The following is a 27,468-nucleotide window of genomic DNA, read 5'->3' as shown; positions in this document are numbered from 1 at the left end:
AACATAATGGATACATTCTGCTGAATTTTCTTCAATTAGCTCTACTCAATTTATTTGACATGTTCACTTACACTTGTGCTGATTTTCTGTTTGTAACCAAGGATATTTCAGCATAGTCTGTAATACTTCACATTACTGGGAGAGCAACCCAGTATACTGAAGTAAGAACTAGAGTTCATGTCTTCAGTATTAAAGATCATCCACCATGTGCACCATCCTTCAGCTAGTGTTTTGAAATCTGTTTGGGATTTTAAGGACTCTCAGTCTGTGACAGGTTAATGCAGCTGTCTGTGGACTAGAATCAAGAAACTACATAATGCAAGAAACTGCAATAGTGAACAAAAGACACCTGGAAATGTGAAAGGCTTGAAGAACTATGGCTCAGTGCCTGCAAACCTGTCTGCCTTTGCAGAAAGCTACTTTAAGGCTTTTCTAAGAATGGTGTTGTACTGTGTTATTTTATCCATATTTTTCATATGGAGGTGTAATTTATAGAAAAACCTTGGCGAGGCACAGTAGGCTTAGCCAATGCATCTTCCAGGTGAATGTGCATGGGGACCTAAACCAAGTGGAAACAAAAGCCTGATATTCCATCTTGTTCTTTGCTAACCTTCTTGTTCACAAAACAGTGAAGCTTACATCCAAATTAGTACCCATTTGAATGGGTACACACAACAGATACACACATAGAGCATTTTGGAAATCTTATTTCTAGATACTAAAAAGTCCTGGTTGGATGTTCAGAAGTGACAGTGACTGCAGCTGATGTTAATGGCTTTTATAAACAACAGGTCTGTCCTGTAATTTAAACATGTCAAATTGCTGAATCTGGTGTTAATTGTGAAGTGAATTTCTCAAATTTCTAGACATCAGCAAATATGCACCTGTTATGCCCAGAAGCAAAAAGCTCAGCATATGATTATGATCATAGAGCAATACTGCTGTGATTCACAGCTACTCCTGTTTACTTTTGCTTATTATCTGCTAAAAACATATTAAGAAAATTTAAAACAAGCTGGCTGAAACTGGAAAGGGAAAATTTAGTCCTCCATCTTAGTTCTCTGAAATTGATTTAACATAGCATACAGGTTTAAATGTGACAAAAAATGATAGTTTAATCTTTGAGTCATTTTGCCATGTGCAGTAAACCTGAGACTACCCACTGCAGAACTCAAGTCTGAGTTCTTCGCCAGGAGAAAGCATCTTGCTCCTCACCTGCTTCAAGATTAATAATATCACTCCAACGAGATTAGAGCCATTATTCTTCCTGACCTGACCCAAATGGTACAAATGGGATTTTAAAGACAGTGTCTACTGGAAGATCCAACAGAATGATGAGGTGCACAGAATAGCTACCATGAGAAATCAGTGGTGATAACCTGTCATGTCAGTGTTATAAAGAAGATGCCCTATTAGGTTTAGCTATTAGCCCAGAAGAAGATAATAGTCATAGATCCTGACCTTTAATTAAATGGACAACACAAAGAGAGAGAGAAAGATAAACAAACTTGTGCAAAAAGTGGCAACTTTTGCTGTCTTGGTAGCACATCTGTGGAGTGGAAAAGGGATAGTAACCAATGGGACATTTTTCGGATTGCTTTTTCTCTCATTTGGTGAAGAGTCAAAAAGTGTGATGACAGAACAAAAAGTCATTAAAAGTTCTGCTTCATTGGCTAAACAGCAGAATAACACTGGATTTCCACAGTTAGGAAAAGAAGAAAGGAAGAAGGGAGGGGAGGGGAGGGGAGGGGAGGGGAGGGGAGGGGAGGGGAGGGATTTTTTAAACTGGAGCAACATATATTTTGAAGGTGTCTGGTTTTGCTCTGTACAGAACTGGTTCGCTTGCTGCTGAATATAAATGAACACCAGATAAGCTTTGGCAATCACTTTTTCTGAATGTTACTTCCTTTGAGCCACAGTATGGCAGGATAGTAATGCCCATCATCTTCTTACCTCACATTTTCTAAATACTGATGGAGCTACCCAGTAACACAAAAAAATGGTGACTTCTGAAGGTGACATGAAGAAAAAATATTTTCCTGTGTGCTTGGGGTAAGTTTATTTCTTAAACTTTCATTATCCAACGACACTCCCAAAGTGTCTGATCTAGTTCTAAGACATTTGTGCTTATTCAGAGTGAACTATACCTTACTTGATGGTCAATCCTACGATAATGTTCTACTTGTAGAATAAGCTCATATAAGCATGAGCAGCACACAGCATGAGCTAATCTGTCAATTATTTGTAAACGATGTGACAAGAATTGCTGAGTTCTCATAATCAGCCGATTCTTGAGGAAAGAGAAAACTATTTAATTTAATAACACTTAAAAAAAGATAGATTCAGATTCTGTTTGCTCTTAATCTGATCATTTCCATGAGGAAAAGCTAGAATTTAAAAAATCTGGAATGCTTCATTGTTATTTACTTTTCCAGTATCTCCAGGCCTGCACTATAAAAGTTGCAATGTATACAAAAGCCTCATGACTGAGAACCTTGAAGATGACAACACTAGAAACAAGATTATTTCAGTGAACTCCTAAGATGAAGGTTTGCATACACAATAGGGAAAAGATATAGCTATTATTATTGTTGACAAGTGATGAACCTTCCCAACTGATTTAAAACAGGTTCTGCGAAAACTTAAAACCCCTAACCAAATAAAACCAAATTATATACATAAATGGCAGGTCTTATTGCACTTATCAGACGTATTCTTTTTATTATTTTATATTTATCAGGAAAGTCTAATGTAATTTGCTGCAATTTATTTTAACTATTTGAATTTGAGAAAATGCCCCAGACATTGTGGAGGAAGCATACATTTCAAAACTGATTCATAGCTGATGGAGTAGTAGGATTTTTCTTTTCCAGCAAAACAAGGAACTGCTGCTTTAAGCAACCTGGATGTTTCTGCCACATCTGCCAAGATCTAGGACAGTGGTGGGTTCTTGCATTTCTGGGTTCAGCTGTTACAACACATGGTGCAGTGACCAGTACCTCTTGCCCTGTGTGTAGTCGGGCTACTATGGCAAAGTGTAGGGGTCAGTCCTGTAGCTCCAGCTATAGAACCCAACACTTTTATTAAGTGAAGACTCAATTTTCAATTCCAGGTCATGAACAAGATGGCAGTGGTCACACAATGCAACTGATTATTATAGTAACTACTGACTTTTATCTGAGTAAGAAAACATTTGTGAAGTTTGAAATGAAGTATCAGCAAAGATATGTGATATAATAATTTAATGGAATGTGCTTTCACCTCTGGAAGCCTCACTGCAACTCCTGAACTGGTCATCTGAATCATCCATTATAACTAGTCCCCGGTTATTTATTTCATTTATTTCTCAGTGAAAATTAGTTTTCTTTAAAAAATTACAACATACTGGCAGCCTTTACATAAGAGAATCATAGGTCTGTAGAAACAAAGACACTTACCCTTAAGGATTAAGATATTTGAATATTTAGGTAGACTGGCAAAAGATCTGCCTGAAATGTTCACTCTTCCAAGTGTTTCACTTTACTATATATCACATATACATATGCTTGTTCTCATTCACATGATGTTAAATGATATTGACAGGCAGCTTTAATTTTCCATGGTTAAAAAAGATTATTAATAACTGTTTTAAGAAGTTACAAAATTTCAGATCATGTTACACAGGAATTTGAATTTTGAAAATAATTATGTTGAACAACTATAGACCTGTTCACACATACAATTAATTTTAAACTAACCCCAAAGAAAAGAAAACAGACTACTAAACAGGGATGAGATGTGTGAAATACAAGAATTTACCCATGGAAACCCTTATTCATGTGAATAATCACATTGGCCTTCATCAAAGTACTCACACAAGTAAAGATTTGCAAGATCAAGCTACTAACTTGCTGACTATCCTTAAAATCAAGGACATTCAAGAAATGAGGGACACAGAACAATGATTCCACAGTATTAAACATTAAATCAGTGATCAAATATTAAATGGAGGATTACAGAAAATGACTAAGATGCATTGCTCTTAATTGTGTAAGTTATGGACCCAATTGCTGGTTTCATTTGCAAAAGGGAAATCATTTACAAGGTTAATTGCAGTGTCACCTCATAGTCTCCAGTTCTTTTTCATGTTGTGCAAAGCAAGTGTGAGCAGATGGACAAGAAGAACATCTGGCAGAGAGAAGCAGGATCAATGCTGCTGACAGTCTTGACTGATTTCCTTTAGCGTGCACACAAAATAATTGGTGACAGAAAGGGCAGTCAGAAGTAAAGCTCCAAGCCTAAAGTGAATCTTTGCTCATGCTATTAGGGAACAAACTAACTTCTGTAGCGCTCTCTGTCAAAGTCTGGGAGACCTTAAATATCTTCCAAAAAATATGGTGATAATTGGGTTTTGTACAATATATGTCCTTAAAATGAGTAACACTCTCATGCAGTTTTCTCCATTCATATTTACTTTGATCTCTAAAACTACCAGGCTCTAATTTAAGCTTCATTTGTGGAAAGGTGTGCCTGTGAACCAACTGTATGGCTGTTCCTTTTAATCCACATATCACTGTGTCAAAATATGATAGATCCTATGAACCACAGGTCTGCAAAAAGCATCCAAGACTGCTAAAGCAAACTTGTAGGATGTACAATATTATACAGCAAGTTCCTTCAAGTATTTAGCATTACTTTTAAATGCTTCTTTTAGTGTGGTTGTAAAATAGGGACTTAGCTGACGTCATTTCAAACCCACTCTCCAATATCCTGGAGGAGTTGTAGCAATGAGAGAGGGTCCCTGGTTTGAACAAAAGAACAAACATAACACTTGTCTTCAACAAATGCCAGAGGAAAGATCTGGGGAATTACAGGCTAGACAGCCTCACCTCAGCCCTTGGGAATATGTCCTTATAGAAGCCATTTCCAGGGAAAAAAAAGAAAAAATGTTAGGTAGAAACTAATAGCACAGACTTCTTATGGGGAAATCATTCTTTATCAACTTCATTATCTTTTGTCATAAAATGACTAGATCTGTGGGCAAGGGGAAGGCAGTGGGTATCATTTATCTTGACTTTAACAATGCTTTCAACATAGCAGGAAGATAATGTTCAGAGTGACCTTGATAAATTTGAGGAATCGTCCAAGAGAAACCGGATGAAGTTCAACATGGATAAATGCAAATACCATCCTGTAACCTGGAATGGAAGAACCCCAGGCACTGGCACAGGCTGGAGACCTGTAGTGCACTGTCAGAGAGGACCCAGGAGTTCTGGTGAATAGAACGTTGAACATGAGTCAGTCATGTGCCATTGTGAGAAGCAACCACATCCATAATGGGTCAAAGGAAGTGATAGTTTCCCTCTACTTGGCACTTGATGAAGCTGCATCTGGAATACTGCATACAGCTCTGGATACAGGAAAGATTTCAACAACCTGGAAAGAGTCTGGTGGCAGGTTCCTAAACAGCTTATGTAGCTGGAGAACATAACATAGAAGGAGATACTGAGAATAGGGTTTGTTTAATTTGGAGAAGCCTAACTGTTTGCTGGTTTTCATTCCCAGAAGTGAGGTTATAGAGAAGATGGAGCCAGAACCTTCTCAGAGATGCACAATTAAAGAACAAGAGGCAACAGTCACAAGTTGCAACAAGGAAAACTTATTAGTCATAAAGAAAAATTAAAAATATTTACCATGAGAGTGGTTAAGTACAGGTTGCCCAGAGATGATGTGGAGTCTCAAGTTTTTGAGATTTTTTAAAGCACAAATAGAAAAGGCCATGAGAAACTTGATTTAAGTTTGGAGTAAGCCTTGCTTGAAGAAGGAATTTGGACCAGAAGTTTTGAAGTTCTTTTCCAAATTTTCTGTGATTTGATTGTCAGATTCTATAAGGCAAGGTCCATTCTCTTCAAATCAGTAGTCCAAATATCCTGATACTTAAAGAACAGAAAATAAACTGTTGAGGTCTAGGGATCTTATTCCAGAATTTGTCAAATGTACAGAGATGATGATGATGACATAAGAAAGTAACAAGGGAGTGGTGTTCTTAAAGAGGACAGGGTTTACTACTCAGATCAAGAAGAGCACAACACCTGTACTTATGGAAGATTTTTAAAGCTTTTTCATCTCCCTCCCCTCCTCCCTCACTGAAAATGTGTGACTTGCTGTGTTCCTGTATCAGATAACCCAGTCTCTTGCTGCCTCCCACTATGAAATCAGGGCTGACACTGTCCATGTATGAGGAGTTTTTCCAGTGTCCTTTCCAGACTGATTTTCGACATGACCAGTCACTTGTCTATTTATATATTTATAATATTTTGTATGAATGTACTCAGATTTTTACAACAAAAACACGAAAACAAGCAAATCATTAAAACCTTTCTTAGGTCAAATTTCTATCACAGAGATTGTTAGCCAGTTCCCTACTCTGTAAAATAATATGAATATGATTAAATGCCTTTTACACTTCTGTCTTTACATCCCAAGGTCCCAAGGAGATTATAGTGGTTAAAGTTCACTCCTTTCAGTCCACCTGATCTTCTGACTCCTGTCTGGTTTTGAGCTGTTAATCCTTAAAACTTGACTTTAGTACCAGATTAAAATATCTCGTTATTAATACTGCTGTGCCTTTATGGTAACAGAAGAGATATATCTGTGCATTTACTTTTTTAGTATTTTGTGTTTATTCTTCTCTTTTCCTGTCTTTTCTCAAGATAGAGAATAATTTCCCAGTTATCAATCACAATGCAGAGTGCACCCTATGCACATGACATATTGAAGAGGAAGTTCAAGGGTGAGCTCTCACCTGGTCTTAGCATTCCCTCTACAAAGTACAAATAAAGTTATTTCTGTCTGGTCAAAGTAGAAAACATTATACACAACACATGTAATTAATTATCACCAACACTGTTATCACTGGGATCCAGCCAGTTACAAAAGAGCTCCTTCTTGTTACGTTGCTTCGACATTACCTTTTCCCCTCTGATGGAGATATGTATTCAGTTATGTATGGGAGCTGTTCCCAGTTTATTCTTTTCCTCTGATATTGGCTGTCATATTTTTTTCTCACTTTTTTAAACCAGCTCATCAATTCTGACTAGCTGCAAAAAAATCTGTATGTATAAGGGGCAATACACAATATAGATGATTTTCTGATATTTGCACACACACTGATGACAAACAGTGCTGTGTAAAAAAAGAAAAAAAAAAAAAACTTTGCAGAAGAAATGTGAACCTGCTTATTTTTATAACTTGCAGCAGAGGAGAATGGGCACATACGGGAAGGTAAGCTTGACAAGTTCAAGGAATGGATTAGATGCTGCCATGTTTGCTGAAGACTGAGGATGACAATGGTCAGAAGTTTATGCTACTATGTTTCCTCTCTGTGGTAACAATTGACAGTATCCATTTGACTTTTTCAACATAGTACCAGTTACTACAATAATACTAAATCTTTTGGGCAGTAGCTGATGAAATTTCTAGTTTCTCTTTCTCTTCTTTCCTTCTGTTTCTTCATACTGCTATGATATTACTAGGGCAGCAGCATTTTTTCCCATGCTGGAAATCACAGAATCACAGAATTGTCTAGGTTGGAAAAGACCTTGAAGATCATCCAGTCCAACCATCAACCCAACATTAACAGTTCCCAACTACACCATATCCCCAAGCACTAAGTCGACCCGACTCTTAAACACCTCCAGGGATGGGGACTCCACCACTGCCCTGGGCAGCCCATTCCAACACCTAACAACCCGTTCCGTAAAGAAATACTTCCTAATATCCAGTCTAAACCTTCCCTGGTGAAACTTGAGGCCATTACCTCTTGTTCTATCACTTATTACTTGGTTAAGGAGACTCATCCCCAGCTCTCTGCAACCTCCTTTCAGGTAGTTGTAGAGGGCGATGAGGTCTCCCCTCAGCCTCCTCTTCTCCAGACTAAACAACCCCAGTTCCCTCAGCCGCTCCTCACACGACATGTGCTCCAGACCCTTCACCAGCTTCGTTGCCCTTCTCTGGACACGCTCGAGTAACTCAATGTCCTTTTTGTAGTGAGGGGCCCAAAACTGAACACAGTAATCAAGGTGCAGCCTCACCAGTGCCAAGTACAGGGGTAAGATCACTTCCCTGTCCCTGCTGGCCACGCTATTTCTGATGCAAGCCAGGATACCATTGGCCTTCTTGGCCACCTGAGCACACTGCTGGCTCATGTTCAGCCAGCTGTCAATCAACACCCCCAGGTCCCTCTCTGACTGGCAGCTCTCCAGCCACTCCTCCCCAAGCCTGTAGCACTGCTGGGGGTTGTTGTGGCCCAAGTGCAGCACCCGGCATTTGGCCTTATTGAAACTCATACAGTTGGCCTTAGCCCATCACTCCAGCCTGTCCAGGTCTCTCTGCAGAGCCTCCCTACCCTCGAGCAGATCAACACTCCCACCCTGCTTGGTGTCATCTGCAAATTTACTGAAGGTACACTTGATCCCCTCGTCTAGGTCATCAATAAAGATGTTAAATAGGAGTGGTCCCAAAACCGAGCCCTGGGGGACACCACTCGTGACCGGCCGCCAACCGGATTTAACTCCGTATACCACAACTCTTTGGGCCAGGCCATCCAGACAGTTTTTTACCCAGCAAAGCGTGTGCCCATCCAAGCCTCGAGCAGCCAGTTTTGCCAGGAGAATACTGTGGGAAACGGTGTCAAAGGCCTTACTAAAGTCAAGGTAGACAACATCCACAGCCTTTCCCTCATCCAATAAGCAGGTCTCCCTGTCGTAGAAGGAGATCAGGTTTGCCAAGCAGGACCTGCCTTTCATAAACCCATGCTGACTGGGCCTGATCATCTGGTTGTCCTGCACTTGTTATATGATGGTACTCAGGATGAGCTGCTCCATCATCTTCCCGGGCACTGAATTCAAGCTGACAGGCCTGTAATTTCCTGAATTATCCTTCTGACCCTCTTATAGATGGGCATCACACTGGCCAATTTCCAATCTGTCGGGACCTCCCCGGTCAGCCAGGACTGCTGGTAAATGATGGAAAGTGGCTTGGCGAGCACCCCGGCCAGCTCTTTCAGCACCCTCGGGTGTATCTCATCCAGTCGCAGCACAGTGTTGGAGGAACTTGAATTGCCATTTGATTTTCTCAAGACCGTATTAGCTTTCCTTCCGGGACCCACAGGATCTCACCTGCAGAGCTTTGGTTCTTTGTAGGGGATGACAGAACATGCTGTAGTCAGGAAAATGTCCTACTCCCACCCTTCTTGGCTCCCTGTAATTTCTGTGGAGGATTCATGTGGATGGCAAAGAAGAAGAAAAACACATTAGGAGGTTTAGAATAGGTCCCTATGTCCCACAAAAAGTTCAGGTTCAGTACCAGATTCCTACCAGGAGTGCTGCTAATAGTGATGCTTAATGATTTAATTATTTGTTTTCTTGTAAGGTTGAAAACATAGCCTTTGTTGGTATCAATATTCTGCTCACCACTCTTGCAAAATTTCTCTCTTTTCTGTCTATTCTAAGCAGGCAATTTTCTAAGAAAGTCCCCAAGACAATCCATAAAGTCCAGATTTCCTGGCTGGTCAACCAACCTGAGACAGGGAGCCTGTAAGTGTGGTTCTAGACAAAGCTAAAAGCATCTTTCTAAAGCCTGTAAGGCTTTATGAGCTCTAGCCCTCTCAGTGAGATATGACATTTGTATTTTGATAGAGAGAGGTGAAAAAAAAAAACCAGAAAATGTAAGCCCTTCTTGAAGACAGGAACATGCATGGGACTGAAGAGAAATAGAATGAGTATTGGCAGGATAATGGAAAAAAATGGGAAATGTTAATGGTTCATAAGAACTCAGAAAAGCTTTACAGTGAAAGGAATTTCTACAGGAAAAAATGTGCTACAGCAAAATGGCCATTTTCTGACACTGTGGCAGATCATAACAAAACTAAGACAGTCTTTGAATATTTTTTTCTTTATACCTAAAGTGTAGGGGAACATAAAAGAGTGGAAAGAGCATTCTGTTGAAGATAATGAATACCAGAATCCCCTCAGAAAAATGCTGCATTCTCTGAATATGAATAAGAAGGAAGTTCTAAAATATAGGTAGAATACTGAAGAATAACATTAAAAAATATTAGGCAATATTTAAGACACATAAATATAGACAGACATATATGAAATGTGTATGTACCTCTTTACAAATGTTCAGAATCTAAAAAAAAAAAAAGTTAATGAAAATCTCAGTATTAAAATAGAAATATAACAGATTTCTCCAACATTTCGTGAAAGGAAGATGAAAGGTGAAACTCTGTAAATAGGAAAATAAAATTTATTTGTGACTAAGAGATAATCATACCAGAACAGGCATGGTGCCTGTGCTGGGTTTGTGTGTGGATGAGGGGATTTTTGGTAGCAGGGGAGGCAGCTACAGCAGTGGCCCCCTGTGAGAAGCTTCCCTGGCTCCAAGTCAGACCTGCCCTGAGCCAATGCCATGTCAATATAGCAATGGTGGCCATGCCTCTGTGATAACATATTTAAGAAGGGGAATCTAGGAGGAGGAGTTGGAGTTGTGAGACACTTATGCAAACTGAGGTCAGTGGAAGAAGAGAGGGGTGGGGGAAGGTGCGTCAGAGCACAGAGTCCCCTGCAGCTCATGGTGAGAGGGCAGGCTGTCCCCCTGCAGCCCATGGAGGTCCATGGTGGAGCAAATGACGACCTGCAGCCTGTGGAGAACCCCATGACAGAGCAGGCGGCTATGTCCAAAGAATGACAGGGAGTCTATGAGAAACCCCCACTGTTGTAGTTTGGCGCTGGAAGGAGGTAGAAACTTGGGAAGAGTTCGCAGCATGTGGGAAGGACTCATGTCAGAGAAAGTTCAAGGAGGACTGTCTCCTATGAGAGGGACACCATGCTGGAACAGGGAAAGAATGTGAGGAGTCCTCTCCCTGAGAAGGAAGGAGAGGTGGGACTGACTGAACCCCCCCATTCCCTGCCCCCCTGCACTGCTGGGGGAAGGAAGTACAGAAATCAGGAGCAGAGCTGAGCCTGGGAAGAAGGAAAGGGTGGGGGAATGTGTTTTTAAGATGTGGCGATACTTCTCAATGTACTACTCTGTCTGTTAAGTGGTGGTGTTAGCGTTTGAATTAAATTGATGTTCTTTTTCTTCCCCTAAGGAGACTGTCTTTTGCCTGTGACTGTAAAGGGTGAATCATTCCCCCTTGTACTTATCTCGACTCCCAAGCCTTCACATTATGCCATTCTCCTTCCCATTCCTGAGAGGGGAGTGATCAAGTGGCTATGTGGTGTTTAGTTGCCCTCTGGGCTCAAATCACGACATTGCCTTATGTTAACAAAGCTTTAAGTCAAACGTGTGTAATGCATTGATGATATCACAAAAGACCACAAAAAATAAAGTTCTGTGCTGAAGAGTGACAAGTACAATATCAGGGTTTTATTATAAGTCATCTAACATGATAGCAATAAGTGTGAAATATAAGAGACGTTTGAAAGGGTGTAAGTGTACAAAAGAGAATATTTTGATGACTTTGTGGACTGGGTCAATTTCATAATGCACCATGGTGCAATCATAACATTTTTGATGTCAACAATGGACATCTCATGAACCAGCCAGTTAGAGACTTCAGGATCTGGGGCAGTCTTTGGTTATGTCTTGAGAATTGTTGAAATCACTATTTAAGATAAAACTGGCAAAGGGAAGCTCTATAAGAGTGACAATAATGTGGTGAAATACTAATCCTTATAAGAAAAAAAGGAAAAAATATCAAGCAGTAACTGTCTAATTTTAAAAAGGGAATAAACAAAATGTGGAAGAAGAAAATCAAAACACACAGCCAAGAAATAAATGACCTGTATGACACACAGAGAATGATCATTGGTGCCATAGAGGATCAGTGGTATAAACCACAAATTAAGTATGACTTTAAAAGAACTCAATAAATGCTGATGTGATCAAATTGAAGTATTAGAAAATGATTACAAGTACAGACATCTCTCAGAAAGAGAAAGTTTTGTCCTGATGGGGAAAACTGAGAAGAACAAACTTTGACAACTTAAAAGTAGGAGCATAATAAGGTTCATGAGAAAAGGTTTTTATGGGCAGCTTCCTCATCCCAACACACTTTAAAAAAACCACGGAAGCCTAAGTATAAAACACTATGTTGTGAAGTTTGTAAATTATGGTGCTATAAAAGGAAACTAAAGTCTTTGCAAGACTAATTAACATTTTTCATTCGTTTACACCAAAGGATTTTGGGAGGTTCTCACACTGATGATTTCTCTCCATATTTACAATGACGAACTGTGTAAAATTGAAATGTTGATAGAAATGGTTTTACAACAAATTGCTAAACTTTATAGCAAGAAATTGCAAAGTATTTATAAGAAACTCCAATGTAAGATTAGAAGAACTCTCTATAGTCCATAATCTGTTGTTTAACTTGGCTTTAGCTTCAGGGGAATAGAAGTTAGCTTTTAAAAATAACTTACATTTACAAAAGCTACCATAACCAACACAACAGATGAGTGAGGTCCCCACAGAGGGAAAACTGGAAAGATGGAAGTCGTGACTGTAAAATTACTAAGAGTCATAAAAGTATCAAAAGTGACTATAAATCTCTGGGGGAGGTAGTCTGTCCTGGTGGTCTCAGTCCTGCCAATGAAGGGAAAAGGTGTGAGGAGAAGGCCACTAATAGAACAAGTTGATAATTGGCTGTAGAACTGGTGATGGTGGCAGGGTTTTGGGTCTATGGCCATGTGACCCTGTTTGCAGACCACTGTCTGGGAGAGATGGGTATCACCTTACTAAGTAAGGCAAAACTATTTTTGCCAGTAGTATGGCTGACCTCATTAGGAGGATTTTAAACTAGGAATGGTACGGGAGGGAGAGGGCAGCCAACAGGCCTGTGAGGTATTGCTGAGAAAAAGGCATGGGGTGTTGTGGTGGGAAGGGGACACAAAGTCAAAAAACAGGGCTTGGTTGGGGTCACTTCCAGCACCCACACATGGTCAACGAGGTGCGTAGAAGGTACCATTGTGGACAAATACTCCAAACAATCTCCAAGAACTCAATATGCAGGGGTCCCCTGCTTAAGTGCCTATATACTAGTGCACTTAGTATGGAGAATAAACATGATGAGTTAATAGATCTGTATGCAGTTGCAGAGCTATGATCTTGTTGGTATCATGGAGACATGGTGGGATGGCTCCCATCACTGGAGTGCTGCAATGGAAGGAAACAGGGATATAGGAAGGACAGGAAGGGAAGATGAGTCGTGTGAGTGAGAAAGCAGCTGGAGTGCATGAAGCTCTGCCTGGGGATGGACAAGGAGCCAACGGAGAGTTTATGGGTTAGGATTAAAGAGAGGACAAAGGTGACATGATAGTAGGTGTCTACTAGAGACCATCTGACCAGGAAAAACAAGTGGACAAGACAGAGAGGTAGGAGCAGCATCACATGCACAGACCCTGGTCCTGGTCAACCACAGATATTGATCTGTTGGAGGGGCAGCACAGCAAAGCATTAGGAATCCAGAAGGTTCTTGGAGTGCATTGATGATAACTTCTGCCTCCAAGTGACTGAGGAGTTAATGAGAAGTGCTCTGTTATACTTCATTAAAAATGGGAGGCTTGTTGGGGATGTGAAGATCAAAGACAATCTTGGCTGCAGTCACCATGAGACTGTGGAGTTCAGGATCCTGGGGGCAGGGAGGAGGGTGAAAAGCAAGCTCACAACCCCAGACTTCAGGAGAGTAGTCTTGCTGGAAGAGACCCATGGGATAAGGCCCTGGAGGGAAGGAGAGCCCAGGAAAGCTGGTTAATATTCAAGGATCACCTCTTCCAATCTCAAGAGAGTTCTATCCTGATGAGCTCCCTAGCTAAATTCAAACACAAAAGGAAGTTTACAGAAGGTAGAACAAGGACAGGTTACTTGGGAGGAATACAGAAACACTGAGCATCCCAGGGATGAAGTTAAGAAAGCTAAAGCCCAAATGGAATTGAATCTGGCCAGGCATGTCAAAGACAAAAAGAAGGGCTCCTAGAAGTACATAGGCAACAAAAAAACTAGGGAAAATGTGGGCCCGTTACTCAATGAGATGGGGGACCTGGTTACACAGGAAGTGGAAAAGGAAGAAGCACTGAATGCCTTCTTTACCTCAGTCTTTATTAGCAAGACTTCAGGAATCCCAAGTCTCAGAGATCAAAGGGAAAGGTTGGAATAAAGAAGATGTACCCCTGGTGGAAGACTAGCAGGTCAGGGAATACTTAAGCAAACCAGACATATGTAAGTCCATGGGGCCTGATGAGATGAACTACAAGTGCAGAGGGAGATGCCATTGAGAGGCCATTCTTGATAATCTTTGATCAGTCATGGTGACTGGGAGAAGTGTTTGAAGACTGGGGGAAAAAAAATGTCACTTCCATGCAAGAAGGAAGACCAGGGGAACTACAGGCCAGTCAGTCTCATCTCAATCCCTGGGAAGGTGATGGAGCAGATAAGCCTGGAAACCATTTTTCAGGTGTGTGAATGACAAGAAAAACAGGAGTAGTCAGCATGGCTTCACCAAGGGGATGTCATGCTTGACCAACTTCATAAACTTCTACAATGAAATAACTGGCTTGGTATTAAATAACTGAGCAGAGAGCAGTGGACATTCTCTTCTGGGACATCAGTAAGGCCTTTCACACTGTATCCCATAAGATGCTCACAGAGAAGCTGTTGATGTACAGGCTGGATGACCAGTGAGGTGGACTGAAAACTGGCTGAATGGCCAGGCTTAGAGGGTGGTGATCGACAGCATGAAATCTGATTGGAGGCCAATGACTAACAGTGTACCCAGGGGTCAATACTGGGTCCAGTCCTGTTTAATTAGTGATCTGGACGATGGGGCAGAGTGTACTCTCTGCAAATTTGTTGATGACACAGAAGTGGGATAAGTAGCTGATATGTCAGAGGATCATGCTGCTGTCCAGAGAGACCTTGAAAACCTGGAGAAATGGGCCAGCAGAAACCTTATGAAGTTCAGCAAGGAAGAATGCAAAGTCCTACACCTGGGGAAGAACAACCCCATGCTCTAATATGTGCTGAGGGCAACCCAGCTGGGAAGCTGCTTGGCAGAAAAGGACCTGGGGGTCCTGGTGGACACCAGGTTGAACATGAGCCAGCAATATGTCCTTCTGGCAAAGAAGTCATCCTGGGCTGCATTAAGAGGAGTGTTGTCAGCAAGTCAAGGGAGGTGATCCTTCCCCTCTACTCAGCGCTAGTGAGGACACACCTGGAGTACTGTGCCCAGTGCTGGACTCCTCAGTACGAGAGACAGGGACATACTGGAGAGAGTTGAACAAAGGGCCACAAAGATGATTTAGGGACTGGAGCACCTCACATATGAGGAAAGGCTGAGAAAGCTAGGACTGTTCAGCCTGGAGAAGAGAAGGCTCCTTAGATTCCAGAGTCTTCACCCTGGCTCCAGGTGGCCCTGCTTGAGCAGAAGTGTTGGACAAGACAACTTCCAGAGGTCCCTTCCAACCTCAACCATTCTGTGATTCTGTGAAAAGGTTCTGTACTAGGACAGATAACAAATTCACAAGTGATCAGTGAAGGGATGAAGAGTCATATGAAAAAGTTTATAACAGTACTGAATTAATTGGAGTTCAGATAAAACAGATGTCAAGGTCTTGCAGAAAGATCTCAAATGACACTGTATATCTGAGTGACATTATGATGAAGTAAAAACTATTTATTCCTGGTCAGCATGAGGGATGGGATATTGAGTTAAGTGGACTTTTGATCTAACCCTACATAAACATTACTATCTTCTAGACAGTTTACTAGGATCAGAATATGCAAATTGAATGTATATGGGTTCTTCAAACATTTTGTCATGGGCTGATTTTAACCTCAGTATGGGACAAAACAAGCAGGAAGATGCTGACAGCCATTTACACAACCACCAGACTCTTCAGACAGGCCAGAAGTGCCTGAAAAAATGGAATGTAAATTCTTTGAATAGCAGTACCTTTGGGTGAAGCCTTCAATGATTGCAAGATTGCCTTGCTTATGAACTTGATTTCTAGTGAAATCAAAGCAAATGGAAGAAGAATTACTTTTTACAAGGGCATGTAGTTATAGGACAGGGGGTAATGAGTTTAAACAGAAAGCGGGTAGATTTAGATTAGTTGTAAGGAAGAAGTTCTTTACTGTGAGGGTTGTGAGAAACTGGAAAAGGTTGCCCAGAGTTGTGGATGCCCCCTTCCTGGAAGTGTTCAAGGCCAGGCTGAATGGGACTTTGAGCAACCTGACCTAGTGGAAGGGGGCAGGGGGATTTGGAACTAGATGATCTTTAAAGGTCCCTGCAAACCCAAAACACTGTATGAAGAAATATGTGTTCATAAGGCCATCACCTACATGGTACTAGCCAATGAAACCAGGGCTAACCATGTTTTATGAGCAATTGCCCTAAATTTAATCAATTACACAGATTATAACCCTCAGTTTTTCAGGACCTAAAAGATGAATCCTTCTCTCTCTTCAGTTTTAGTTTTGATAAACAAAATGTTATTTTTTGTGGATATTTTCACTTCAGTTTGTGATACCCAGTACTACAGCAAATAACAAGATAAAATCCCAAAGTTACAGTGGTAAGTACCAAGCGGCACCAGCTTGTTAGAGTAAAATCTGTTATAGAAAAACATAATTTTGGAAGAGATTTTGTAGAAGAGACATGTTTGCTTCATTAATTTTGGGGTTACTGCCAAGAATTTGTTCAGTGCAGAAAAATACTAGGAAGTAGGCTAGAGGATCTTTAGCATTGTATAGATGGTGGATTGACACCTTTGCTACTACATATATACCAGCCTTTTCATATGTGTCATCCTAACATAGGTTGACCAAGACTTTTTCTCTGCTTATTTTTGCTATCATGATATAGTGGACTTAAAAAAAAAAAAGGTGTCTTCCTTTCACAGAGCATAATTTTTGTCAGATTACAAATAATACTGTAGCTTGCTGATTTTGAATCCCACTTCACAGGGACTGTGTCATCCTTCCCCAGTTTATCCAAGTCAATAAGTATTTTTACTAAACTGTCTAGGCTTTGCAGCCTCGATTAAATCAGGATGCCAAATGTTACATACACATAGTAAGTGACTGGAGCCTTTCAGTAAATACAGGAGCAGTTAAAGGTTCATTGCTGTAGGTACATTGTGCTGAACAAAATACAGAATAATTGCATAGCCTGTCAACAGGATGTTTTCTAGAAAAAAAAAAAATTTAAAAAAATAAAATTCACTTTCCAGTACATGCCATTTTAAATGACATAGATACTCTATTGAAGCAGCCAGTAGCACAGACCCAATATTCTCATTTACGAAATGAAAGCCTAAAAGGAGGTAAGGACTTGTCTATTGTTTATCAAATGTGTTAACTTATCCAATTCAGAACAAGAAATCTCGATACTTTATACTTTGACATACCAAGATAAAAGTAATTTGCCAGTGGGAATCCACAAACATTTCTTGCAAAGTTCTGGCAGCACAATTACAGTGACAGGTAATATGGTATTCTGGAGCCTTCTCAGGAAAAGAATTTCCACTCAGTGTCAAATGGACACTTGTCAAGCCAAGATGAATGTACATACTTAAAAGAATGTCATCCATCTAGCTTGACAACTTCTGTAGGCTGAACAAATTCAATATGCTTCAGATATGATAGTTCAAGTAAATGTGTGAAGCACCATATGGAAGAAGTGAACACCTGCTGCAAGGTGTCACCTAGCAATATTGCATGCATCTGATGGAAGATTGCTGACATAATTCACAGAAGGGACAGAGTTTGTCCCCTACAGATGAAGAAATGATGGTAATGTGACTCACAGGGGACTTGAAAAGAGAGCAGATCCAAAATCTGTCACTTTTAGTAATGTACCTCAACAACAGCAGTTGCCATTTTTTGCAAGGTGCTTTTTTAAGCCATTATCAGATGCATGGTCTTCTTTTGCCCTTTGGTTTACAGAGTTGCTTTATGGGGATGAAGGACATAATTTTCCTGTGGCATATGATCAGGCACTTTAAAATTTACATTGACAACCCCAGTACAGGTTTTTTTTTTTTCCTTGCTGTACTGGTTTTGGCTGGGATAGAGTTAATTTTCTTCATAGTGGCTAGTATGGGCCTCAGTTTTGGATTTCTGCTGAAAACAGTGTTGATAACACAAAGATGTTTTAGTTACTGCTGAGAAGTGCTTACACAGAGTCAAGGACTTTTCTGCTTCTTATACCACTTCACCAGCGAGTAGGCTGGGGGTGCACAAGAAGTTGGGAGTGGACACAGCCGGGACAGCTGACCCCAGCTGACCAAAAAGATATCCCAGACCATATGATGTCATGCTCAGCATATAAAGCTGGAGGAAGAAGAAGGAAGAGGGGGACATTTAGAGTTATGGTGTTTGTCTTCCCAAGTAACCGGTACACATGGTGGAGCCCTGCTTTCCTGGAGATGGCTGAACACCTGCCTGCCAATGGGAAGTGGTGAATTAATTCCTTGTTTTGTTTTGCTCACATGTGCAGCTTTTGCTTTACTTGTTAAACTATCTCAACCCACAAGTTTTCTCACTTTTACCCCTCTGATTCTCTCCCCCATCTCACCAGGGGAGAGCGAGTGAGCCACTGTGTGGTGCTTAGTTGTCAGCTGGGGTTAAACCACAACACTGCTTATACAGTCTCACTACATTCACATAACAGTGATCTTTATATGATAAAGAACTGTTATGATCAAGAACGTAGAATGGTGCCCTATTTTATGAATTGTTTAGGGAAATCTCTGTGTTCCTGGAAAGTAGTAGGAATACAAAAAGCTGTCTGCACAATATGATAACACTGACTAAAATGAAAGTGTTATCACATATGAACAAAGATATTATAAATGTACCTGGAGTCAAAGGGACAGAGGACATAGAAGTCTCTGGAGGAAGGAAGTAGAGGGAGGGATAAATAACACTGTTCACTCAGGGTGTCTTATCCTGAGAGTATGGCCGATAAAGAAATCTTGACTGAGAAGCCCAAGATGTGCAGCACACTGAATGGATAATTACTACTCCTGTAACTTATAGGGAAAAAGAAGATTACTATTTGTTAAAATAAGTAGGAAAAAGAAAAGTTTTCTAGCAGTGTTTTTGAGCAAGAACATTTACACATAGGGCAGCATTTAGACTAGGATCTGAACACTGTTTCCATGTGATGGTGTGATGAGAGGATTTTTCTAACTTTTAGCTAAGCATATCAAGCTTGGTGAGAATTTATATGAGTACAAGTAAAGAAAAAAGGATAGATGGCGGGAAGATGACAAAGGCAAATGATGCTCCCACTATTCATTCCAGGTTTTGTTCTTTATTTAGTTAGATTTGTGTCATGAAAAAAAAATGCTGTAGATAAAGCTTTAGGCTCTTCTACTTAATCTTCCAGTGCTATTCTACATTCAGCAGGATTTAAAAAAACAAACATTCAGCATGAACAAATCAACTTAGGTTAGCCAGCCAGTGAATAACTTAAAACCCAGTATTTTCACTAACAGTTGTCTCCTAAAAAAATAGCGTTACCTCTCTCTGAAAAATCCTTACACATAAATGGCTTTGGCTGTGTTCCTGGACTGTTCCTGAATAAAACCAAGTCACAGAGATCCAGGAGTACTTTCAAAGCATATACTGCTGGAAGCATGTACCCTGGTAGGGGACAGAGAAGCTCTTAAGATAATCAGGTCTCTGATTTAGGACTAGAGAGGCAATGACCTACAACTATGAATAATCAGCATAGATCCCTCTAGTCAAGCACCCTACTTGGTCTTTTGTCTTCTATGCATGACTAACTTCAATTTGTAAGGATAAATTATGCATTGTGATAAGCTAATAGTTAAAAGACTTCGGACAGCAAGGGCCAGATCTAAGAGTAAAGCTAACGTAACTCTGCAGCAGCTAGGTATCAGTGATACAAAGTGTATTCTGGCAAATGAGTACTATCAATCTAACAACCCCAAAATTCTGTGATCTGAAACTGAACGATCAACAACCAAACAGCTGTTTATAAGGAAACAGTTGGACCTTGCCTGCCACTTCCTAACTATTGCTACATTGACCACTTTTACCTGTTATATCATATGATCATTTTCTTTAATTTCTTTTTCTTCTTATTGAAAAACACTAGATTAATTAATTCTCAGACTTTCATTCATGATTGTAAGTGTATTTGTATATATGTGTATGTGTCTGTCAGAAGATATTACTGTGAGGTAAATACTCATGACTGCTTAATTCCAGGGAAATAACCTATGCATCATCTGGCAAAGCATAAACGCACATAGGTTATTATGAACCTTGCAGCTACATTAATTTAGCAAAGTTTTCATAAATGTGTGGCTACATTAACAGGCAAATTATTTCTTTTCCCTCTGTCTTGCTTTTGTTTTTCAGTTGCATCCTTTCTGTGTCTACATAAGGAGGAATGTCCATTTACACAAAGAATGAAAAGGTGCAATGAGTCATCAAAATAGGGTCATTTTATAAAGAAAAGGTTGTTCTGTAACAATTTGTTGCGAAGTTGGAAATAATTAGAAGCAATGTGCTGAACACTTTCCATAAATATGGCATCTGGGTAAAAGAATTATTGTTATTTTGGAAATTAATCTAATTTTTGTTTGCACATTGTCATTTATGTGAATAGAACTTGTCAGCTTGATTTGTTACAATGCCTGAATTGTTTGCTTAATCCCCAAAATATAAATAAAACATTTAATTGCTTTAACTGGGAATGTTAACCTTTTTAGTACTGCTCTCTGAGTGTGCATCTCAGGAGCCAGTTTTATTATTGCCTTTACACATTTCAAAATACTGTCTCAGTAAGGTTATTGTAAAAATGTGAAAAAGAGCCATTTAAAGAATGGCTCACTAAAGAATCCTAGGGTGTGGGGAACAATACTGCATAGGATTGAGTGCCTTTCACACCAAAGTCATCCATGAGACATACAAAGAGCACATGATTTTTGCAGGTCATCTCCATTAGTTACAGCAGACCAATTGGAGAGGTCAGACATATAGGTGGGAGAAGATCATCAGATAATCCTAGTCAAGGAGTCACAAAATTTTTCATTAAGCTCTGTGCTTTGTGTTGTCCCCGAAACTGAAGCACAGAGAGGAGTATTTCAGATTAACGTTACTTCCAATTGGAATGTTGTCAGGGTAGAAGCACTAAAAACTGAGACAATGTACTTCATGCAGTTTTTTGCGAGTAAATGAGAAACATCCAGCATGCTAGCCCTGCTCTCTGAAATAGAAAAACAGGAGGGATCTTCAGAGACTATTCTGCCTTCATGCTCAAGCAATTCTGAGAGCAGAAAAATAAAAGATGGGGTGGAGCAACTACATTTTACACTGATATTCATAGTTGTTCAGCATCAGTAGAGTTACTTTATTGGTACACTGGCAGCTGTTGCAGGAGAACTAGTAAATGAGAAGCAAAAAACTCAGGAGAGTTATCAGTTGAACTACAGTTTAAGAAAACCTACAGGCTATCTAGATCTGTCTGTGAAAAATACTGCAGTGTGAGCACTCAAGTTTAACTTCTCTGAGAAGTAAAAATGGTATGTACAGCCAGAATGTTAATATTTGAAATGTTGCTTTATATTGAGCAAAACCTATGATCTTATTTGATTATTTTCTCTTAAAGGAACTCACATATATAATCCAGATGTGCAGTGGCAAACAAGAAAGCTTGGTACAATTATTCAAGTGCTTTTGTAAAGCCACTAAGGACTGTCCAAATATTAAGTAATTTTCTTTTTGCTTTGTTTGCTTCTGGCTATACTGCTGGAATAACTCCCCATATTTGTTCAAAACATAGGAAATCAGTGCTGGCTATGACTCAAGAAGTCCCATTTAGACTCCACTTGATAGCAAAAGGAGTATTTTGTTGCATTAATCTGTAGAAAAACTAAAGAGCTCTGATTGACTTTATTTCTCATTACTTTTATGTTGCTGAATGACATAAACTGTAATTTAGAATCATTTTAATGCAAGATTTCCCTGTTAAAACCATGTGAAAAAAATATACATGAATACTATATACTAACTACTGTTTCATTGCTGGCTGGTAGTGACTTTTCAGGAAAAACTAAATAACATTTGTAGCTGTAATGCTAGTATATGGCAGTGCAACTTTATCTTAACAACATTTTGTTAGAGAAGATGTTAAGGCTGTGTATGTGCAGATTTAGCTTTCAGAAAGGACTCGTATCCCTCTACTTTATCCATTTTACTTTTCTGAATTACTTCCAAAACCAGAAACCTTCTACAGGAGTTGAGCTATTGGAAAAATTCTGTGATCAGCTACCTCGTAGTATTTTTAGGCTGGCAAATTGTACCACCAGTTAAGCTTTCATATGTCTAGTGGAAATGACTTTCTCAAGTTCAAAGTGTTCTGCTTGAAGGTTGTAACTGTGTAAACAGCACATAAAGATCAAGGAAAATATGATATAATTGTTCTGCAAAACTCATGCCAGCTTAATTAATTTTATAATTTTATAGCATGCTTATAGCATGGACCTTAATGATGCTGAACTATTGGCTAGCCAGATCAAAGAAATATTAGTGATATATTGCAATAGCATATATCTCTTTAAAAGCCACCTACTAAAACGTTTATTTGTTTCTTTAGGAGCTAGAAATGCATTTAAAATCCCATGGAACACAGTCAACTTTATTTGCTTTTAGGAGTAGTGTTTGTTATGTTTGTGTGCCTAAGGGAAGGTTAATTAAAGTCAATAGAGACATCTTAAAACAGGAAATATTAAGACAACCTACTTTCTTCCTACTGCAAAACTAGTGAAAGAGAGGAAAGAGGGGACTGCACTGCCAATGGTCCTGTTCTCAATCCACACTGACTGAAGGTACTTGCCTGTGTCTTATTACCATTCAGATGAAGTGGCCTGGAGTAAGACTCGGAGGACTTCAGGAGCTGCAGTTCCCAGTTGCCTCTTCCTAATCTTGTGATTCTTGCACTTGAAGGGTGCAAATGCAATAACACCCCACTATTCTCTTTCTTTCCTTCCCCTCTTTGTAGATTGAAGTTGCAGGCAGGCAAGGGCTGGCTAGCACTGGTCAGAGTGCAGCTCTTTGAGGGAAGACAAGCTAAAGCCAAGGGTGATGTTCTCTCCTAAAAGGGCACCACCCCCAGGCAGCCACATAGGGCCAGCAAGTCCCACAGATAGCCCAGTGACCAGCAGACAAGCAGGAGGTGGTGGGCAGTTCCCAGCTCAAGGCAGGAAGGGCAGGGAGCAAGTCAGGAGCAGCCTGGTGATACAGGCAAATGATCACCTGCTTTGCATCTTATTTACTTATAGCAACTTATAATGATTTCTGAATATTGCTTAATAATCCTGCTTGTCCCGATTGTTCTGTGGAAACTTACCAAGGGCTACTGTGTTTGTCAAAACAAAGCAGTTTTCTGTGGAAATTTACCAAGAACTACAATATTCAGCAAAAACAGGGGACATGTCCTTGGAAAGCAGATGTGTTCTAACAAGTTGAGTCTTTGTAGAGTATAGATAGCCATATATGGACAGTAGAAATTAGTATGCTAATGCTCTTAGATAAGATAGAGGGAGTAAACCAGCTGGGATCGCTCTTGTTGTTCAAGGAATTATTTAGAAGAATCTGTGCATGCTCAGAGGAACAGGGTGGAAGAGTACAAGGTGAAGAAGACTGTGAGCCTTCCTCCAAAAGACGACCACCAGGAGGCAATGCACAGGCACAAAGATAACAAACTGCTTACACCAACCTTTTGAACTAACCCAGCCTTACTTATGCATATGTATATTTGTATTGTGTAATCCAATGAATATGTATATCCACACTCTAAGTTTCTGGTAAAATGTGCTGTTGGTGTGCAAGCTTTGTGGAGAAATCCTCTTGCACCCCAGCATCAGAATAAACATACCTGCTTTAGAACTCTCTCCAAGTTGTAGAGTTCATTTCTGCATATCACTGGGACACCAGTCCTTGGCATAGCTCAGTTAGGCTGGGAACTCAGGCCTGAGCTTCAGTGGGGCTCCTGGGCAGGGGCGCAAGGGTGGAGGTCCCAGGAGAGGTGGTCAGAAAAAATAAGGACCAATGGTGCACTCAGAGGCCTGACCTTCTGTAACTAAGCTGATTGTTTTTTCAGAAAAATTGCCTCATTAGTAGGAGAATAATTTTAAGTGTTTCATTTTGCTGCACTGTTTGGCTGACTCCTCTTGTGCTTCCTCCTGCAGGCACACTGTCTTGCTGATGTGGAAGAAGAGCCTGGGAGAAGTTCAAAGTGAGGAGAATGGCTTCATATAGATTACTTCTTCACTATTTGCTGAGCTGCTGAGTCTTGTGAGCAAGGATTTAATCCCTCCTTTAATCAAATATGTTGACTTTTGCTTCAGTGTGTGTGTATGCCTTCCTTTCATTATGGGATTACCTAAACTAAAACTTGTTAATACTGGTTGAACTATGGAAGAACTTGTCAAAGGCAGTAAAATCCCAGACTGCTACTGGAGTTAATTAGGAGAATTTAGTTAAACATTCTTTTCCAAGCTGAGTAAACCCAACAGTTTAGATGTTACTGTAACAATTTTGAATATTTTTTAAAATTAAATGAAATGTAATAGAAACTGCATCTATCATATAGAGAGATCTTGAGAGGTCTCATTCTACTAGGAGCTTTCTAGCGAGAAAGAAGCAGGCATATCTTCAGGCAGTGACCAATAATAAACATTTTCTTTTTCCCCTCTGGGTGTGATTCAGTGCTGCTGGTGCCCAGATCTACTTCACAAGAAGGTCTCTTAACCTGAATTATTCTCTGACAACACTGGATAGAGTTGCAGAGGAAGTATCACAGTATCATGCTTCACTAAATCAGCTTAAATTGATAGTATAGACACAGAAGGAAAATGCAGAGTTAAAGGCTGAAATTCATTAATTTACTCCATGTTGTTAAGTGAACAGTGCAAACATGGGATCATGTATACATGGCAGTAAGGAATTGTTACAGAGGCTCAAATAAACAAAAAACCACCAAAAATTAAAAATGTATTATCAGCATAATTAACTAGCCCTCCATAACTCTTCAATTACAGGTTCAAATGTCCATGAGAGGAGAATAAAACAACTTCCTAGGGTTTAACAGCAAACTAAAACAGAGAACAAAGAACCACTCCCTAGGGTTTAATGAGAACCCAAAATGCTCTATCACTCACCTAACAAGTGAGGGCTCTCAACCTCAAGGAACTTCTCAGGGCAGCATCCCAAGTCATGTCAAGGAGTTTCCTTGGGGAGTATCCTGACCTAAAGGAAGGGTCCTCAACCACAACATGCTTCTCCAGGGGAATTAGCTCATAATTGCTTCCCTAGGGGACTCCATTTATACCCAGGCTGAATCTGATCTGTGGCTCCCATTGGCCAAAGACCCCAACTACTTTCACAGTCCTGACAACAAAGGAAACCAAGAGCTGCTACACTTCAGCAGCCAAGAAGCCCTATTTTCACTGGGTGGGCATACCTACCACAAGAATTCACATATTTTCCCTGGTTATTAATGATGCCTTGCTGTTATTTTTAACCTGCTGCACTAATATGTGAAAGTCATTTCACCTCTTCATGAGTCTCTTATTTTCTTGACTTTACCTTATGTTTGTCTTACTTGGCAAAACTGTAAGCAGCATGGGAAACCACCTCTCAGTCCTTGTCAACAAGGAGACTTTGCACAGGTGTAACTACTTCAGTTAGCAGTAAAATTTGCGTATATAATGATTTTCTTACAGGATTAAGATAGTTTGGTCTAAGCATTTTTATGTCCATTTAATGGTTTCATGTCATGTGGCTCATAGGGTTTATGTGTTCAATTTAAATAACACAACTGTGGCATGTATATTAAGGTTTTCTATGTTCTGTATGGTATTTAGTGCATTAGGGACTTCTTCAATGCAGCTGCAAGGCAACTAGCAATAATTGTTATTAGGAATAAAGGCAATTGTTAAGCACTTTGTACATTTAGAATACTGCATAAAGAATAAAAACACATATTCCCTACCCCAAATGGCAATTTATCCCTAGCCACAAAGAGTATTAGTCTTAACCATGCACATCTATAGTATCACTTTTACAGAGCTATTTTAATGCATGGTTCCTCTACTATAGAATTGTAATGGAGGTTTACACAAAATAAAAAAATAATCCCTCCTAGAAGTTTATGAGAGTTGACTGTTCCATTGGAGCCGTTATGGTTTATCATGTATTTAAGACCTTCTAAAATATGAATTATTGATAGACTCCAAGGAGCAATGTTTCTTTATAATTTATAAATATTTATTTGCTGAGTTTCAGAATGGGTATTATTGACCTCACATAGACCATAATGGCTCCAAGTGGTCTATTATGTAATAGAATAAGACATTTTAAAAATCCTATCTCCTATTTGATGTCCTGGAAGCATAATTAAGTGCTATTAAAATCCAGGAAAGGGGGTAACTTTTGTAATGAAGCAGTTATACTTGCAACCTGCCTTGTTTTCAATGCACAAAATAAAGTCTCAAATTTAGCTGCTTAACAATTATTTCAGGTATTTCCACTGTCAGTACATTCACTGATACTTCCCTAGGTTGCCACATCTCAGAACCTGCTTTTTCACTTTGACCTCACTGAGCAGACTCTTCTTATATTTGCTCTTGTGTTAATGTATGTTACAGGAGGAGTCTGTGACATCAAAGAGAAAACTGAACAAAAAGGTAGTTAAAGTAACATGAGAGTGGCTTGAAATTTCAGGGTGAATGTTGTGACATGCAGTCTGCATATAATACTAGGTCAGGAGCCTCTCTGTTCAGGTGATTTTTAAATTTTTTTTTTTTTTTTTTTTTTTTTTTTGTGGTTGGAACTGATTGCTTATGTTCCGTCTCTATGCTACTCAGTTAAATTATTTTTCAAAAATGCAACTAGTAGTTCATATGCTAGAAACCTATCTCTTTTCTAATTTATCCCTACCCATCCTAAGAAGACTTTTTTCTCAGTGTGAAGCAATGTTAATAAACTGAAACATCTGAATAAACTCTGAAATGTAGACTTGAATATGCTTATTTCTTTTAACTCCGTGTGCTGTACATCACATTTCTTCCTACAGGAAGCAAGGCTCAGTGTGAAGCTTTCATATACTTTTTACTTTGCATAGTTATAATATAAAATAAATATTAGATACACTAGTCGCTAGAGCTATGTAAGTAACAAGATGGTCTGACACAACATTTATGTGGCAACAAATAGGAAAGAGTCATTGATTTCTTTAGAAGATCAAACCTTTCAATGAGCTTTGATGCTGGGCACTACTTCCTTAATACCAAGACAACATGGCATTTAAAACAATAAAAAAAGATGTCTCTTGGAATCTGAAAATGTGGTTTTATTCTTTTTCAGATTCAAGGGAAAACTGTAGAT

The sequence above is a fragment of the Strix uralensis genome, chromosome 1, assembly GCF_047716275.1.
Source record: "Strix uralensis isolate ZFMK-TIS-50842 chromosome 1, bStrUra1, whole genome shotgun sequence".
In the NCBI taxonomy this organism is placed as follows: Eukaryota; Metazoa; Chordata; class Aves; order Strigiformes; family Strigidae; genus Strix; species Strix uralensis.
This window is presented reverse-complemented; position numbering follows the sequence as displayed.